This window comes from Oryzias latipes, chromosome 7 (assembly GCF_002234675.1).
Source record: "Oryzias latipes chromosome 7, ASM223467v1".
Taxonomy (NCBI): Eukaryota; Metazoa; Chordata; class Actinopteri; order Beloniformes; family Adrianichthyidae; genus Oryzias; species Oryzias latipes.
Genome location: NC_019865.2, coordinates 18,135,015 through 18,141,099, shown reverse-complemented (window position 1 = coordinate 18,141,099; position 6,085 = coordinate 18,135,015). Strand labels below are relative to the sequence as shown.

Genomic DNA, 6,085 nt, shown 5'->3' with positions numbered 1-6,085 from the left:
AAAAACAAAAACATAACGTCATCTTTTTTTACTATTTTAGTTTCTTAAAAAGCTGTTGAACAAAAGTTTCGGTGTTTGTCCTTTTGATAAGTTTACTCCGTTTCAAGGTTAATTTATGAAAATATGGTGGTTTGGTTCATATCTAACATATTTTTCTAAGTTTTATCAGATTCACAAAGACATTGTGACTCTAAGCACATGTAGCACGTCTTTAAAGTTTTCACAAACAGCAATTCATTCAAAAATATGTGTATTATTTTGTGAATTCGTTTGAACTTTTATTCTGGTTTGGATTTTTTTCTTCCAGCGACTTTTGTTCATTTTTTGTGGGTTCTAAACCAGTGATTTCCAGAGAAATGTGTGCAGGCTGGAGGACGGTTGTCCCTCAGGCAAGAGGATAAATAAAAGAGGAGCTGAACGTGTTGTTGCAGGTGAGCGGAATGATTCACATTGAGAGGTTTTTTTTTGGCATTGACTTTTAGATTGCCACATAGTTTTGTAAAGCTAACAGAGGTATAGGGCATGTTTGCACAGAGGAGCACAGTGAGGCTCAATCATGCTGGAGTTTGTGGTCCATAAGAAAGAAATTTACACATAAAGCCAAAGAAAGTTATAGATAAAAGTCAGTCTCTCAGAGGATCAGTTGGAAGACTTGTTTTCACCTCCTCGTCCTCCTCTGATTCCTCATCCCTCAACTGAGGGACGCTTGTCAGCAACAGTGTCAGCATGAACTTCCTCATCATCTGACTGGATGACAGGAGTGTCGGCTCCACTGGCGCTGGTGTCACTGGAACCAGACGACGTTGAAGAAATGCGGGATTGTGAGCCACGGTAGATTTCCCCTTTGTCGCTGCAGAGGCGCTCGCTCTGCCTCTTCATCCTCTTCGTCTTCATCATCCTCTGTAAACAGAAGTTAAATAAACAGAAGTTGGATATTTTTGTACTTTTGAGTTTAGCTTGCTTGAATTTACTTCAACACCAAACATCCACCAACCTCTGCTGTCTTTTTGTTTTTTGCTAAAAAAAAGTGGAAATGGAAAAAGTACATTTATATATTTATACAGTTATATGGAAATAAATTAAAGTAGAAAAAGAAGAAAAATACCTGAAGTATTTTTAAATAGATTATCTTAGTTGCTTTTTCATATCACGGATGATCTTGTTAGCTAGCTCGTCGCGAATGTCAATACACTGTGGGCAGCCGTGGTGCAGCGGTAGGGTGGTCGACCCATGATCATAAGATTACAGGTTCAATTCCTGCCTTGCACGCCCATGTGTCGAAGTGTCCTTGGTCAAGACACTGAACCCCACCTTGCCTCTGGTGGGAGGTTGGTGCCAGTGTTCGGCAGCGGAGCCGCCGCCAGTGTGTGTGAAAGTGTGTGTGCATGGGTGAACGGGACTGTGACTGTAAAGCGCTTTGGGCCTTTGAAAGAGGGTGGAAAGCGCTATATGAGTATATGCCATTTACCATTTAAATAACAATAAAAAAATATTTTTTTTTACTGCATTTTACTTCAACACCAAACATCCACCAACCTCTGCTGTCTTTTTGTTTTTTGCTAAAAAAAAGTGGAAATGGAAAAAGTACATTTAATAAAAACAGTTATATGGAAATAAATTAAAGTAGAAAAAGAAGAAAAATACCTGAAGTATTTTTAAATAGATTATCTTAGTTGCTTTTTCATATCACGGATGATCTTGTTAGCTAGCTTTAGTAATTGTCCCATTACTAAAATAAAAAAATATGACAAATGAAATACCAAAAATTTTATATATTTAAAAAGTCCAAATGTGTTAAGTTAAAAACAATGCATCTTTATATTTCAGAGAAGTAAAATGCTACTCCACTTTCATTTTTCTTTGCCTTTTAGCTGCTTCCTGTGGAGTTTGAACTGTGACATTTTTCACCTTTTCTAAATGCCCCCCAGTGGGTTAGGGTTAGGGTTAGGGTTTTCACCTTGTCTAAATGCCCCCCAGTCAAGTAATGTTAAAGAACTTTAAGTGAATTTAGTTGACATGAACCACCCTTTAAGAATTCTTACTTCTCACCTTGGAGAGCTGTACCTACATTTGATATTCCATTAACACATGCTAATTTGGCTCACTCCCTCAAAGAACCATTTGGTGATTTTCACCCCCCCCTATCCTTCCCATGAGGCTTAGTGCCAATCTCAAATGGAATGAGTTCAAACTTTTTAAATCCATGACCCAACAAGTCTTAGGGCAGACTCTTTTAATGAGTTAGTACGTGTTGACATGTTAACCATACAACTTTTTTTCTTTGTTTACCCACTGCTTCATTCCAGTGTGAGATTACAAGCCTGATAGAGGTTATTTACACGAATACATTTGGAGTGGAATCAACTAAATTGGCCTTTCTACATTAACTATGTAGGCTGATCACCTCCAGCAAGGAACGATCAAGGAGAGTGTCAGATAAATGCATCTAGACATTAAAGAAAAACACAATTATAAACAACAAACCACAACAAGAATCAAGTTTCTCATGCACGAGGGAGAGGAGCAAATGTGTTGGAAAAGGTCCACCACGTTTCTCTTCTCAAAAGTCTGCCTCTCCCCGTGCTGCTTTTATTAAGAACACAAGAAGGAGGTAACATTTTCAAGACAAAGACAAAAAGTTCATTAGGGGGTGTCGTCAAATGACCCTTTTGGTTGGATTCTAACTTCAAACAGTATCCCTTATGAGCTCAGGACAGTGTGTCGTAAACCCCTCATCCTGGGTGGGGGATGAGAAGCAGATGAACAAACACACAACTGTTTTCAGAAGAGGTAAAAAGGTCAATCTGAGTTAACATTTAAACATACATTTAACCAAATACATTTAAGCAATGATAATAATAAAACAAATTCCTTCACATACTCCCACCTGTTTATCATTGATAAATGTCAAAATCTCACATCCAATATCACATCTCTTTTCAGTTTTCTGTGACATCTTCATTTTCATAACACTTTCAATTTACACTCAGATGAGAAGTTTTTTTGTTTTTTTTGTTTTTTCTCAAGTCATTTCAATTTCAAAATCATTACAGTCATCTTGTTCTCCCTTCAATAACAAGTTGTATTCTTGACTCAGAAGAACACTCTGTACTCCACCATTCACTGCTCTGGAAATCATAGATTGAATACAAGGAAAAATGCACATAGTGAATACACAACATATGATCAGTACCATAAGAATAGGTGTCACTATTTTTAACAAAGTTGCTACCAGGAACCAAAAGCAAACCAGGAGAAGAAATCCCAAGATTGGGGTTTCCTGTCATCCTGAATTGCCTGCTGAACCGTTTCAAGTTGATGTAATGCTTCGGTGATGCTGTGACCTTCATCGATGTTGTCAGGAATAAATGTACAACAGGTGTCATTTAACATTTTACAAACACCTCCCTCCTGAGCAACCAATAAGTCCAAAACCAATCTGTTCTGTAGAACCATAAGTCTCATGCTTGACATTTCTTCATTATAGCCTTTAAATGCTTTAATTGTAGCGTTCAAAAATAATCAAAAATAAACCTAATCGATAATCAATGGTCTCAATTCTGAAAGTGTTTTTAGCATTTCCCACCTAGGGAAACAATGCCATAGTTACCTTTTCCCCAGTATTCCAGTGTTTATGGTCTTCAGGTACATGTGATCCCCAAATGGAATCATGTGGCTTGACATCAATAAGGTTACGTCTGTGGCTCAGGTGAGGCTCATGGACTGCAGAAACTATGAAAGTGTGACCTGTGACCTTTACAGAAACACAAATCCCACTCCAGTCTCTAGGCAGACTGAGGTAGAGGGCCTGCCCACATAACCAAAACATTTGATGAACCACATAAGTACCATTGTTACCTGGAATTAAATCTGGATTAGATCTAACACAACGTCCTCTGGGGCAGGGAACAGCATAACCATGGGAAACTCTGTCATTGATTATCTGGACTGTGAAGGGAACAAGAAGTTCATGACACATCTTTATCGGCAAAGTTCCTAAAAACTCTGTGCCATTTTTAGTTACGCAATGTGGAAACACAGTTCCTGGTTCCACACTAACATATGGAGCTAATGATTTTGTCAATTTCAGTTTTTTAAACTGATACAAACTCTTACAACTCGGTCTTACAAGAGTTCCATTTGAAGTGGTGACGGCTCCAGTACTAATATACCCTCTGGTACTATATTCAATAACACAGTCGCTTTTCCACTCAGAAAATTGCTTTGCCTGCAAATTAGGATGTAGGGATGAAGTTGGAATTACAGAACAACATAGCAATCAGATCTATGCATTTCCTTAGCCAGTAACATAACATACCTATACCAAGAATTTGTCATATACAGGTGAGCTATGTTCATTTTTGGACTATTCAAAACATCATGTTCATCAATACTCAGCCATCGTCGAGAAACATTTAGTCTTTCCTCGTTGGTGGTTCTTCTTGTAGGTGGATAACGATTCCAAAAGAACCAAATCCACGTGGTGGCTCCTGTCAGGAATAGCAGGAACAGTAAACAATAAAATGTCTCTTAGCCCAGTTGGACACGCCATGGTGGATATGTACCTATCTTCGGGAGGGAGAGGTTACTAGCACATCACCTCCTCAAGTCCTCTAACAGTGTAGGATCCGTGTAGTGCAAAAGAGATCTGGTGTGCTTTCTTCCCTAAGACTAGGTGGATTCCCCTGCTTCGCTGACGTTGAGACAAGCAGCTTCTATACAGCTGCCTCCCTTTGTAGTCAGACTTCCCCACCTAGCAGTTGGAATTAGCCTTACCCAGATGCTTTTTCTTGCAGTGTGACAGGTGGATCCAAGACGTCCTTTCAGCAATCTTGACGGCTGTTGGTGTAGTCAGCAGGACTTGGAATGGCCCTTCCCACCGTGGGCTGGACCAACACTTCCTTTTTATGGCCTTCACAAACACCCAGTCACCAACCTGCACTGGTGAAGTGTCCTGTGGAGATAAAAAGGAATCTGGCACTTGATTTGTCCTTTGCACATCTTTAGTGGTAAACATTTTTCTCAAATAATCCACTAAATTTGCATCATCATCTGGAGAATGTTGCTGTGTAGGATCAAGGTCTGGTAACCTATAAGAACGTCCATACAACATTTCAAAAGGCGTTAAAGGTTGACCTGCTGTGCGTGTGATACGCATGCTTAGTTGAACTAAGTCTATGCAGTCAGGCCACTGTCTGTTTGTCTCTTCCATGCATTTCTTTAACTTTGATTTGATAGTGCCATTAGTTCTCTCAACTAATCCTGCACTCTGTGGGTGATAACTACAATGTCTCTTTAAATCAATACAAAGATGTTGAGCCATTTTGTCTATCACTTGATTTACAAAATGTGTACCATTATCACTTCTTATCACTTGTGGTATGCCAAAAGTTGGGATTATTCTTTTACAAATAGCTTTAGCTACTGTAATAGCGTCTTGTGTTGCACATGGAAAAATTTCAACCCATTTGGAAAATGCATCAATAATCACTAAACAATATTTCAATTTTTTTTTGCTTTTATTTAATTTAATAAAATCCATAAGGATTGTATGGAAAGGAAAAGGTGGTTCAGAAAATCTTCCTCTCTTAAATTTAACATTGCCTTGGGGATTATGATGCATACATGTAACACATTGTTTACAAACAGTTTTTTGAATAGAGAATAAATCCATAAGTTGTATAATATTTCTCTGATAAATTCATCCTCCCCCCTGTTGAATCATGGCAAGGCCCATGACTCAAAATTGCTGCCCATTTGTACATGGATTTTGGTATAATAGGTTTTCCTTCTGTGCTGACATAAAAACCTTGTTCTAACTTTGCTCCCTTTTTCAACCATAAATCTTTTTCTTGTTTCGGTGCGCTGTGTTGCATTTCTTTTAAAACATCAGCGGGTGCATCTGCAGTCACATTCTCATTTGTGCATATTTCTACATCTTTTGTTGCAGCTTGCTTTTCTGTTGCATCTGCAAAGGCATTCCCTTTAGAAATATGATCTGTTCTTTGTGTGTGTCCCTCACGTTTACATTTTGCCACTTTAGATGGTAACATTACAGCAGTTAATAATTCTTTCAGTAAGTCTA

General features: G+C 38.5%; 2 long non-coding RNA genes across 2 annotated transcripts; both read right to left on the bottom strand.

Moving 5' to 3' along the window:
• Positions 1–458: 458 nt before the first annotated feature.
• Positions 459–1,702, bottom strand: LOC110015367. Its single transcript, XR_002290564.2, has 2 exons — positions 1,537–1,702; positions 459–900 (listed from the first exon to the last, which is right to left on the bottom strand). It is a non-coding gene; the product is annotated as an uncharacterized LOC110015367 (long non-coding RNA).
• A 1,166-nt stretch (positions 1,703–2,868) lies between these two features.
• On the bottom strand, positions 2,869–4,954 carry LOC111947664. The gene is made up of 2 exons (XR_002873531.1): positions 4,777–4,954; positions 2,869–4,490 (listed from the first exon to the last, which is right to left on the bottom strand). It is a non-coding gene; the product is annotated as an uncharacterized LOC111947664 (long non-coding RNA).
• Positions 4,955–6,085: the final 1,131 nt, after the last annotated feature.